The following is a 13,606-nucleotide window of genomic DNA, read 5'->3' as shown; positions in this document are numbered from 1 at the left end:
ATTGGAAAATCACTATCACATATTTTGGGATTGCACTTTTTATCATGCCACTTTGGCAGTACATAAGGCAATGGCTCTCTTAGGCTCAACTCCTCTTCCATCATGTCCTAGTAGGGGAGAAGGGGCTGAAAAATGGCTTGCAATTTGGCGCTTGGAGCCTAATGAGAGCAGGATCTCTCTAGATGATTTGGACCTCAGAATCAATCTTTCATTTTGCCACTTAGAAATAATCTTTCGTTTTGCCACTGTAAGCTCCCGGTGGCTATCCTTCCCATGTGTTATGATCTGACCTTTCTTAGTCCACGTGGTAGCAATTTAGCCAATGCACGTGACATTGAAAAGTAGTAGTTGAAGCATTCTCAAGCCGAATTCTCAACAAGGGCATGCTCGAACTTAAGTTTGAGCTTATTCTATCCTAAAAGTGTTGAGGCAAAAAGGTGGGATGTTATGAGAACCTGCCAAGCGATAATTTCAATTGATGCACGATTGCTTCCACTTTTGCACGCTGCTTATCTCCTTTCCACTCCTCCTTCTTTCCTCTGCCTCTTCCTTTCCTCTCCTCCTCCTCCTCTTCCCACACACCCAATACTCCTCCTTTCCTCCTTCCCTCTCCACTCCTTCAGTTCCTCCTCGCTACTTAGCTTATCCTCAAAACGATAACTTTTTTGCAAAAAGTAGTCTATTCTTGGATTGGCAAACTTTTTGCAAGAAAGCTATCATTTTAGGATTAAGACCAGTGAAGGTTATGAGGTTGACAAAGGAAGGTGACCCTTAGATGACGCTGACAGAAACAAAAGTTAAGTATCCATGTGAGACGATTGAGACTCTCAGGAATTCAAAGAATGGTTTGGAGAGGGTGTTAGAGAGAGAGAGAGAGAGAGAGAGAGAGTGGTGGCGAGAGCTTGGAAATTTGCATGTAGGAAAGAGAGAGCCTTGGCAGGTAAGGCATCTCAAAGAGAGCTTGAGATCATAGATTCAAAAAGGCATGCATAGCATTCAATGCATTGCGCTATCTTCAAGCCTTTGTCACTCTCCATCCTCCCTCCAGCTTCTCTCTAGCTTTGCAAGACACATGGTGCTTCCGCAATCTCTTTTCATGCCATGTGCATGACACATGGCAATGTCTTAAGATATATAAGATATAATATATAATATGTTATATCTCTCTCTCTATGTGTGTGTGTGTGTGTGTGTGTGTAGCTCATGAAGCAACCACATAGATTTCATTTGGTTTGTGGAGCAAGATTTGAAAACTTCTGATCAACTCAGAAAAGAGCTAAAGAAAGAGATATTGATTGCAAATGAAGATGGTAGAATGAATTCATGGTGATCTTGATGGAAATCAGAGATGAGATTGGATGAATAGATATATAGGGACTCTCTCATTGTTTGGTGGAAGCTTCATCCCCACCCCTGGACCCATAGGAAATGCACACAGCTAGAGTAATTGTTTATTGCAACCATTGTGGCCACATAGCTAGGCTTTGCCTGCCAGCACACTTAAATCTCCCTCCAGTTCTCAAACTTCACCTCCCCTTCCTTTAACAGAACTCCCATCGCAAGTATGTTCTTAATCTTGCTTGTCTTCATTATGTGCCTCTCGATGTTGCTCTCTACCAAGCAATCTCCTAGCGAATCAATCTCAGCTGTAATAGTGGAGTAGCACCTATTAATGAAGGATCTCGTGCTCATCTCGTGTGGCTCAAGTCCTACTCCACTATTGTCACCACAATGGGATTGAGCTCTTTCAACATCATAGCTTTTGGCTGTTGGAGCATATGATATCCTATATAGACTGCTGCAACCAATGCCCTAGGAGGACATTACCTTGCCAAACTTGCAAAGTCGCTGGATCCAAATTTCCCACTCAAATGACCACTCCATGGAACTCAAAAGGGATGCACGGAGTTTTACTATTGTGAGCTTGTGTGCATGAGGAGATTGAGCATGGAGATATGTGTGTGTGTGTGTGTGTGTGTGACACAGAGAGAGAGAGAGAGAGAGAGAGATCCATGTGTGTGTATGTGTGTTCATAGCCACAAATTTCTAATTCCTCACACATGCAAAAGGTAAAATTAGTCTTGGTCATCAAGAGCTTTAATAAAATCCTGATCCCGACAATGTCATGATGCGTAAGTGTCTAGATACTATGATATATAATTGTGTGTGTGTGTGTGTGCGTATATATATATATATATCATAGTCCAAAACAAAATATCCAACTTTTCTCCCTCAAGAAAGGTTTGACATGTAATATTATGAAGAAGAGCCTTTGGGATGATTTTGTCCCAATCCCAAAGGATTGTTTATGCTTGTTTGTCAATAATTTGACATTGTAAGAAATCAACAACTTGTGTTTCAAAGTCTCCTTGTGAATACTTTAAATCTACTCACGGCAAATCACCTTGGTGATTATTACCACACACCTTCTCTCACCACAACATTGAAAGTGGCATATTAAGCTTGACATGGGATAAAGGGAACAAAGAGCTTTGCAGGAATGAATCTTGAATGCCTTGCTTGTGTTATGTAGTTGTGAGTATATTACATATGAAGAGATGCATGAAGCAGAGGATTGGGTTACTACTGCTAAACTAATATGCATGTCTTCCCTTATTATTCCCTTGAATTTTAAAGGCTCAAACATTGAGTCTAGAGAGAGAGAGAGAGAGAGAGAGAGAGAGAGAGAGAGAGAGAGAGAGAGAGAGACGGCCATATGTTAATGTACATTTTATTTAATCCATTTTAATGCACTTTGATATTATATCAAAATATACATGTCATGAGTCTCTTCTATGTTAACATCACACATATGAAAGGTAAAATAAATCTTGGACATCATTTGCTTTAAAATCTTGCTCATTTAAGGCCTCTTTTAGATGACAAGATTCTAAAAGCATGACATAAGAAACCTTAAAAAATATAGACTTTAATTTAAAAGCCTCAAGAAAACATTTTTTCGAGCATCACAAGTGCTCCCAAAAACATAACCATATTACAAAATTCATGGTTGAAATATAAAAATTCCAATTGCAATTGAAGGTTGCCTTTGATTTTAAGGGATAGATTTTACATATTTTAGTTGTTGTAAATCTAGATAACTATATACTTTTTAGGGACTTGTATAATTTAACCCCTTAATATTCCCTTGAGTTTACTAAGGCTCAATCATAGAGTCTAGAGAGAGAGAGAGAGGTAGAGTCTGGTGATAGATAGATAGATAGATAGAGATAGATAGATAGATAGATAGAGAGAGAGAGAGAGAGAGAGAGAGAGAGAGAGAGAGAGAGAGAGAGAGAGGGCCACATATCAATCATTTCAAAAGTCAATGGATTTTGGGGAAACAATCGTTCCAAAGTCTTATCATTGGCAATCTTTTGTCACTCTGTTCCATCTCTCTACATTCGCATAGCACCTCCCTTCGAGTGTCCTATTCCATTGCACCTCCCTTTGGACCACTAACCAGCATGCTACAACCATCCATCCGTGGATCCAGTGCCCACATGAACTCTTTCTAATCTACCCTCTAGCGATAGTGCTATTGCAGTGCTACACTTCTCTGCCTGCCTTTGGAGCACTGTCCTCATCATCTTTGGCCAGACATCACGTAGGTCGGTTCATTCTTTGTTTTTTCTACACAAAGAGAGAGAGAGAGAGAGAGAGAGAGAGAGAGAGAGAGAGAGAGAGGATGCCAGGCTACCTCACCTCCCCTAAATTTAGAGCAGAGGATACCCATTATAGTATTCTATATATGATATAGTAGTATAGTATATATACATATATGTATTTATATTATACCCTAAAGCTCAAATAAAAATGGCAGCCCACACATTCTATAGGGTAGGATTGGAAAATCAATATCATGTATTTTGGGACTACATTTTTTTATCATGCCACTTTGGCAGTAGATAAGGCAATGGCTCTCTCAGGCTCAACTCCTCATCCATCATGTCCTAGTAGGGGAGAAGGGGCTGAAAAATGGCTTGCAATTTGGTTCTTAGAGACTAATGAGAGCAGGGTCTCCCTGGATGATTTAGAGCTTGGAGCCTAATGAGAGGAGGGTCTCTCCCCCCATGTGTTGTGATCTTGACCTTTCTTAGTCCATGTGGCAGCAATTTAGTCAATGCACGTGACGTTGAAAAGTAGTAGTTGAAGCATTCTCAAGCCGACTTCTCAACAAGGGCATGCTCAAACTTAAGCTTGAGCTTATTTCATGAAAGTATTAAGTCAAAAAGGTAGGATGTTATGAGAATTTGCCAAGAGATAATTTCAATTGATGCATGATTGCTTCCACTCTAGTACGACGCTCATCTCCTTTCCTCCCACTCCTCCTCCTTTCCTCCGCCTCCTCCTTTCCTTTCCTCCTCCTCCTCTTCCCATGCAACCACTACTCCTCCTTTCCTCCTTCCCTCTCCACTTCTTTGGTTCCTCCTCACTGCTCAACTTATTCTCAAAACGACAGCTTTCTTGCAAAAAGTAGTCTATTGGCAATTTTTTTGCAAGAAAGCTATTGTTTTAAGATTAAGACAAGTGAAGTTTATGAGGTTGCCAAAGGAAGGTGATCCTTGGATGATGCTGATAGTAACAAAAGTCAAGAATCCATGTAAGACAATTGAGATTCTCAGGAATTCAAAGAATTATTTGGAGAGGTATTAGAGAGAGAGAGAGAGAGAGAGAGAGAGTCTTAGTGGGCTCAAAGAGGGGTGTGAGCTTGGAAATTTGCATGTAGGAAAGAGAGAGCCTTGGCAGGCAAGGCATCTCAAAGAGAGCCTGAGAGCACAGATTCAAAAAGGCATGTGTAGCATTCAATGCGTTATGCTACCTTCAAGCCTTTGACACTCTCCACCCTTCCTCCAACGTCTCTCTTGCTTTGCATGACATGTGGCACTTCCACCATTTCTTTTCATGCCACATGCGTGACACATGGAAATGTGTTAAATTTTAAAATATATAATGTATAATATATAATATGTTATCTCTTTCTCTCTATGTATATATATGTGTGTGTGTGTGTGTGTATGTGTGTGTATAATTTTGTTAAAATTATATTTATCTATCTATATTTTCTTCCACCATCTCTTTTCATGCCACATGCATGACACATGTGCCACTTCCACCATCTCTTTTCATGCCACATGCTCTTTTTTCCTCTCTTTTCTCCTTTTGCCCTCTCTTTTTTCCTTCTCTTTTCCCCTCTTTCTCCCTTCTTTCTCCTCTCTTATTTCCTCTCTTTCATCCTCTTTTCTCTTCTTTTCATTAGCATATGCATTTGCCTATGCTTATGCTCATATGCTCATGCATAAGCATAAGCATATGCTTTCTCTATTTTTTTCTTTTTTCCTCTCTTTTCTTCTTTTCCCCTCTCTTTTTTCCTTCTCTTTTCCCCTTTTTCTTTCTCTTCTTTCTCTTATTTTCCCCTCTCTTATTTCCTCTCTTTCATCCTCTTTTACCTCTTTTCATAAGCGTATGCATTTGCCTATGCTTATGCTCACGCATGAGCATATGCTCATATGCCTATGCACTTATGCATGAGCATATGCTCATATGCTCATGCATAAGCATAAGCATATGCTTTCTCGCTTCATCTCTTTTTTCCTATCTTTTTTGCTTATGCATGAGCATATGCTCATATGCTCATGCATAAGCATAAGCATATGCTTTCTTGCTTCATCTCTTTTTTCTCTTTTTTTCTCTCTTTTCTTATTTTCCCCTGTTCTTTTTCCCTCTCTTTTCCCCTCTTTCATCCTCTTTCCTTCTCTTTTCTTATTTTCCCCTCTTTCATCCTCTTTCCTTCTCTTTTCTTCTTTTCCCCTCTTTTTTTTTCTCTTTCCATGCATGAGGATATGATCATATGCCCATGCTTTCTCTCTTCCCCTCTTTTCCTTCTACTCTTTCATCCTCTCTTCTCTCTTTCTCTCTTTCTTCCTTCTCTTCAATCACTTATTTCCTTCTCCTTAGCCATATTCGGTTCTTTTTTATTTTGCTCCTTAGCTGAATTTGGTTCTTTTTTTTTTCAAACAGATTCTAAATGGAACAACCACGCCCTCACCCATGGGTGTCCTCCCTAAACCCCAACTTGGTTCCCCACATCGCATGGATTATAGACATAGATTCTCTGCTAGCTCATGTAAAAGAGAAGATTTCACAAGAGAGCGATTGGGTGAAGTACAACGTGGGGGTACGTGCACTTGGGTGGGGTCCAAGCTGAAGGGTAGTGGAGCAATCACAATTTCAATCATCGGGCTGGTTTAGGACACATTTAGGATAGTCACCCACTGGGCTGATTTAGGACACGTTTAGGACAGTCAACCACTAGGCTGGTTTAGGACACATTTAGGACAATCACAATTTCAAACACTAGGCTGGTTTAGCTTGACGGTCTCAACTTGACATATTAGACAATAACAAGTATATTGCTTTTCATTTCTAAATTTCACAATTAAAAAATAACAATATATTGTTTTTCATTTTTGAATTTCACAATTTCAATCACAATTTATGTCAATAACTGCTTGTTGTTTGTCGAGAATCCACACCAAGCTAGTTTAGGACAATCACATTAAGTCCAAGCCATCCTGGTCTAGAAATTATGGTATATGACCTGAATAGTAGGAAATTAAATTTAACAAATTTAAGTACTAAGAAACACAATAATTTCAACCACCGATCTGATCAATATCTAATGTTTGTTCAGCCATGCTTGTTTAGACAATCACATAATTGGTGATTGAGCAGAAGCAGCCACGGTTGCATGATGTTCTAACCACTGTCTTGGTTTAGTAAAATAATAATATATTGCTGTTAATTTTTGCTCAACTACACCATCGAGCTGGACAACAAATAATGTCTATTCAACCAGGCTGGTTCAAGACAATCACATAACTGGCAATTGAGTTGAACTAGCCTACGGTTGCATGATGTTCCAAGCACCGGGCTGGTTTAGCACAATCACATTTAGTCCAAGCCTAGTTTAAGAAATGAAACAAGTAAACTATCCTAAAGCTAAATCACAAACAACCACTGGGCTAGTTTAGGCACCACTAACCTGCGTTGTCTCATGAGCGATCTCCAAGAGCATGTTAACCAACCTAAAGAATTGCATGGATGGCAAATCCCAATTATCATCTCAGTTCGCTGGAGTTGCAATGCACCTGATTGCATCTGCCCTCAGAGGGATTTTTAAGTAATAAGATAGGCAGATGTCTTTGAAGGTGACTTTTCTACAAGAGAAAGCCACCGATGCAGCAAAGGTAGTGCAACTTGAGAAAAGTCTCAGGGAAGGGGCAAAAGCCAGGTAGAGGACGCACAAGCAAGGGCCTTGTAGGCACAAGAGCAAGCTGAGGTCGCTACAAAACTGGTCGACATGGAAAGGCATAGAAGAGAAAAAGCAAAGAAGTGCATGAAGGACTCCAAGATAGACTCAAAGAAGTGAGATACGGACAAGGAGAGAGAAAAGATGTGAAAGGATCTTGAAGATCAGAGAGATGAAAAGGAGGGTCTTTACAAATGGCTTTGCAACATGCAGAATGCATTGAACATTGAAAAAGACCAAATGATGGAGGAGGTAAAAAAGGAGAATGCAGAAACCAGAAAGGTGATGCAGGAACTACAAGAGATCTTCAAGGCTAGGAAGGATGGGGCAAAGAGTAGCCGTGGCAGAGAAAACAATGAGGCAGCTCCCTAGGCCAGGAAGGATGCAAAGAGCAGCCACGGTGGAGCAAGTTCTAGCCACCATGGTGGAGCAAGTTTCAGCCACCATGGTGGAGCAATTTGCAACAGCCACTGTGAGAGTTGTTTTTTTAAAACACTGTTGGAAGTTTAAAGAGCAAGCTACAAGACCTTGCAAGAAGATCAGGATAGATGTTTGCACGAGCTTGCTGTGGCTTTTAATAATTATAAAAAGGAGTCCGTCGTCCTAAGAGATTTCCAAACTACAGTGGAGGTCTTGGAAATGGCCCATGAAGATGTTTTTCAGCAATTTACACACCTTCAATAGATGCTGAGGGATTCAGATGAAGCTATTACACAGAGTGAGCAAAAAGTGGAGGAGATGAAGGAGAACATCCGCAGCCTTAGGATGAGGGAGGAAGGAATCAAGAGAAAACTTCATCATGTACATAGCAAGATTGTGGTATTGATGGCCACAATAGTTAAATTGGAGGCCTATCCTCCTATGCAACAGGGTCCAAAATGCATGGTCTGCCATACCCCCATCATAGATGACTGCTATATCCGATGGCCTATGTCCTACCACCCTGTGCACATTTTTTGCTTTAGAGTGTTTGTGCATACAAAATTGCTATGTAGAGAATGCCATTTTCTATTGCCTAGGTCATGGACAGATCAAATGTTCCTTCCTGCTATAGCTATCTATGATGAGAAAGTAGATGCTGCAGCTTGATTTGCCATTTGGGCAAAAAATCTTAAAGACAAGGAGCTCAAATTGAAGAAGGCCAAGACCAAGCCTAACTACGAGAAAAAGGAGCCTGAACGGAGGAACTAGCCCCTTTCAAGAAAGGAGCAAGAAGGGTCGAGCCTACAACCAGGAAGCTCAAATCAAGGAAAGAGGAAGTGGCATGAATGGAGGGGCTGGGCCCCTATAGGAAGGAACCAGCCCCATTCAGGAAAGGAGCAAGGAGGGCCGAGCCCACAATCAGGGAGCTCAACAAGGAGTCCTTGAGATGTCTTATGAAGTAAAGGAGTCTTTGAGATTGTAATCTATGTAATCTTTGTGTAATCTATTGAATTATTAATCTTATCCAGAGTTTACTTGGGCACGTTTACTTGGGCAATGTTTTCTCAGCTATGTGACTAGATAGTGTCCTTTGATCCAGGCTAGTGTGGTGATAATAATGAGACAAAAGATTTTGATTTGACAAGTAATGTGATGAAAGATTTCGATTAGATCACTAATGTGAGACTGAAAGATTTCGATTAGAGAACTAATGTGAGATGAAAGATTTGGATTAGACAACTAATGTGAGACAAATATGGGTGTACAAGTTGGAAAAGTCAAGCAAGCAATGTGTAATCCGAGTGTGTGAAGAGGTCTGCCATTGTGCAACAGACTGGCCTCAAGAGTTGGGAGATGCTTGCCATCTAGAGAGGCTAATAAGATAGTTGGGAGTCTGGAATTTCCTTGAAATAGCAAAATGTCATTGTGTTTCGAAACAATAAAAATCTTGTAGAAATTTCTTGAACTTATGAATATTCTCATGGTGCTCATAACACTACCTGATTTTGTATTGACTTGCTTCCATGTTAGTACGTAAATGTTTTAAGTAGACTGGTGGTTGAAATTTGACGGTTAACAATAACCAATCTAAAGGGCACTAGCACTGTGCAAAAAATTTTAGGATAGCATGGCACTAGTGTCCCAGGGATAGCATGGCACTAGTGTAGGGATAGCATGGTAGTACTGCTAGATTAGTGTAGGATAAGTTATCGCCAATGTGGTGGTTGGTTACACTAGGATATGAATAGCCATCAACGCGGTGGTTTGCTTCTATTATTAAAAGATTAATGGATTTGTAGGATGTGTGGATTCGTTATGGGAATGTTGTTTTATATTTTTTGCATGGGGATTTTTCTTTTTGAGCCATTCCCAATGCAGTAGAAAAGCATGCTGCACAAATAGGGTGTCATGCTCCCTATCATCTAAAATGTAGAAATGGTACGTGCGTTGCACTGACCTGGACTCCTGTGAGTCAGCAAGCAAATTGGAATCAGGTGTGGAGGAATCAAGAAAATGACAGTACATGATATGCACAAGAATTGTTATAAGCTTGTTGTACTAGAGTGAGCACTTTGTATCTCATCTTGTACTTGAAAAGAATAATTTTTTTAAAATGTATGACAGATACAATAGTGTCATGGGGAAAATTGGCAAGGCACACTCTGAACTGCTTATCCTACCACAACTGGAAGTGAAATTGTGAAGCATATATTTTGGGATGGATTGAACCACATGACCTACAAGCTCCCTTGGCTAGGTGCTCTTATATGACAGTAGCCATCTCTTTTTATCGGATCCTTCAACATTGACATTTTCAAATTCCTCCATTTTAGAGAAACATGGTTGTCTTCATTTGGATAGACATTGAATGTCTTCTTCTTCAGTTTCAAACTGCAATGCTTGCATGTGCCATGAATGCACTCAATCCTGTGCCACTCACGATCTCCCTTTGGACAAACCACTGGCTCCCATAGAGACCTTAGCCTACAAAACCTACCTTCCCTTGCAACACATGCCAGGTGGCCTACAGACTGCGCATTCATTGGGGAGGCATGGGCATTAATCCCCATGGAGCAATGCTCCAACACGACCAGATCTCAAGCCATTCATAGCTTACTGGGCCAGGTCAAAGTCTATGTGTGTTTTACAACAACAAACATTCCTGTCTTTGAGTTTCCTGACAGACTAGGGCTTACAATGCTCAAAGCTCCTCTGCCCAATTCAAATGTGCAGTTTCTGATCCTTAAACTTGAGATACAACTCTGTCTACTGACCCAACATGCAGGAACAACAGAATAATGAGCCCCCTTTTGCTACTATTGAAAGAATAGAAAACATAGTCTAATTAAAGTATATAATGAAGCAAAACAATTTTCAATCGATGCACTGGTTTAGGACAGTCACAATTTCAATCACTAGGCTAGTTTAGGACACATTTAGGATAGTCAACCACCAAGATGGTTTAGGACACGTTTAGGACAGTCACAATTTCAACCACTGAGATGGTTTAGGACACTGTCATAGTTTCAACCACTGGGATGGTTTAGCTTGACAGTCTCAAGTTCACATATTAGACAATAACAAGTATATTGCTTTTATTTCTGAATTTCACCATTAGAAAATAACAATATATTGCTTTTCATTTTTGAATTTCATAATTTAATAGTGGTATATGACCGGGCTATCAGTAACTAATGTCTATTCAACCATGCTAGTTCAGGACAATCACATAACTGGTGATGGAGCTGAAGCAACCACCACGGTTGCATGATGTTCCAACCACCGGCGGGCTGGTTTAGTAAAATAACAATATATTGTGAAATATATTGCTGTTAATTTTTGCTCAACCATGCCACTGGGTTGGAGAACAACTAATGTCTATTCAACCACGTTGGTTTAGGACAATCACATAACTGGCGATTGAGCTGAACCAACCTACGGTTGCATGATGTTCCAACTACCGGGCTGGTTAAGGACAACCACATTTAGTCCAAGCTTGGTTTAAGAAATGAAACAAGTAAACTATCCCAAAACTCAATCACAAACAACCACCGAGCTGGTTTAGGCACCACTGACCTGTGTTGTATCTAGCATGTGTATGATGTGCTCCTTAAACACCTTGCATCCCGTCTGCTTCTTATGGATGTCCTTTCTGTTTGGAGAACAAAATGTCGTCACTGTAGCAATGAATTTTGCACTTATGCTCTCTCTCCTTTTCTTGCATTCTGTTGAAGCTCACAGACTTCTCGGATCGGGATGATCGTGCATTTCTTTTGCTTTATGTTCAACCATTGGAGCCACGTTGGTCCTTCTGATTGACAATATCTTCGACATTGTGCACCCAAGCTGTTTCTCCTTTGTTTCAAGGGATACCAACATAGCTAATGTCTTCCTCTTTGCAGCTAGTTGATCTAAGTTGTGCACCCCTTTCACTCTCTATAGGCCATTTCTCAGGTTAGAGAGCATTGCCTCTTGGGCGTGCATCTCCCGAGGTGCTGGTAGGGTTGTTACTCTACAAACTTTAGGGTGCAGGCTAAAGCTTGTGATGAAGAATTGAGATTGGTAATCACTTGAATGGCCTGATGTTGCTGCCTCGAATGCTCCCACCAATCGTGACACCAAAGCTTGTATTCTTCGCTCCGATGTCAAGGATCGAATGCATGCATCTGCAACAACCACTTCTTATTGTTGCTCTGCAAGGAGTCTTCTTTCTTCTCATTGTTTCTCCCTTCGCAGATGTTGTAAAGGTGTCTTTCATTGCCGATTTGATATCGTGCTAGCGCTTTCCTTGACCTGCACTCTGTTCCTTGTGCCTTGACCTGGCTTTTTGGCTTTCCTATCTCATAGCCTCTGTCTGCTTCTCTTGCAAGCCATGGCGAGCTGCGTTTTTCCATTGATGCCATGGCCACGAGATACGTCCAGAATAGACCCAAAGAAGCTAGCTAGTGAGATAAGCATAGAATAGAAGACAACTTACCGAAAAGAAGACAATGGCAAACCAAAGTCTGGACAAGGTCACGTCGAGGTGCATGCAGTTTGTAGGGTGTTTGCAAGGCGCGGCCCAAAAGAAGACAATGGCAAACCAAAGTTTGTGCAAGGTCACGTCGAGGTGCATGTGGGTTGTAGGATGTTTGTAGGGCGGGGGCAGGTTGCAGGTACTTTATCTTCCAAGATTTGATGGGCAGGAGGTATTTGCAAGAGTCCAGCAAAATTTTAGCTGACGGTTTTTCCTCCTCCGGTGATACACGTCAGCAGACTTGGATATCCCAAACAAGTGCAATGTGGCCTAAAATGCTTTAAAACACAAATAGGCCAAAGGGCATGCTATCGTGTTTGATGCGGTGTATTATTAAATGCAATGACCTTTGGCATGCTTATGAGCCATATAACAAGCAAGTGCATAGAAAAAGAAACAATTCAAAATTGTAAATTGTGTTGGATTTAATAAAATATCTTTGCACATGCACAAATTTCTCTTTTCCAACATCTTCCATTTTAGGGTGAATCTAGATCAATACCAACAACTATCAATGTTTTAAGACCACCATGCACTAGTCCCAATAGTTTGGATTCCAAATTTTCAATCTATTTTGGTTTTCAACAAATCAAAAAAAAGTTATGGAGCATGCCCTCAAATGGGTATGCATCAATTTAGCACAACATTGGAGGCCCGTTAACCCATGCATAATGATCTCACTTAGGTGTGTCCTTGGGTTGAGGAGAAGCTCACATAGTGTACTTTAGAATGATTACTTGGCTACATGTATGTATAGAATAAAATTTTGATGTTTTTGAATAAATTGCTATATCCTATAGTCTTGAGGATGCATGCTTCACATGCAACATAGCACTTGTAATGCTTTAACAGTCTCGTTCCAAATCTTTATTCCATAATTTTTTGCTCTCATGTTCAAGTTTGGAAAGTGTACTACAACTTGAAGACAAAGTACCTATTTACAGAAAAGTCCCTGAACCTCACAAAAAATGGCTATACCCAAGCAAACAATGACCCTCCTACTTCGAAGCTGTCTAAATTCATTGTCCTTTGTTGTATGATGTGGTGGATTTAGGAGAGGCGCTTGAAGATCCCAATTGTACAAGGGCGCTTGAAGGTGTTCCGATTGTGCTCACAAAGACACAGCACAACTCCATTTTGGGCTTCTATCTGTCCAGTTCATAAGCGCGAGTGCCATCTCTCTGATGCTCTTGAAAGTCTTGACTATAAGCTCTAGGTGTAGTACCTTTATGATGCCCAAACCTATCACATTTTTTAGGGCATTGAAAATGACCATTGCAAGTTGTTATGTCCCGCATTGAATTCTCCTATTATCTTCTCGTATGTAAGCCTCAAGCCCTTATATTGGAGCGGCT

The sequence above is a fragment of the Dipteris shenzhenensis genome, chromosome 24 (assembly GCF_047967505.1).
Source record: "Dipteris shenzhenensis isolate YYH24624 ecotype China chromosome 24, Dip_SZ_1.0, whole genome shotgun sequence".
NCBI classification, from domain to species: Eukaryota; Viridiplantae; Streptophyta; class Polypodiopsida; order Gleicheniales; family Dipteridaceae; genus Dipteris; species Dipteris shenzhenensis.
The sequence above is the reverse complement of the archived record's forward strand: the minus strand, read 5'-3'. Positions refer to the sequence as shown.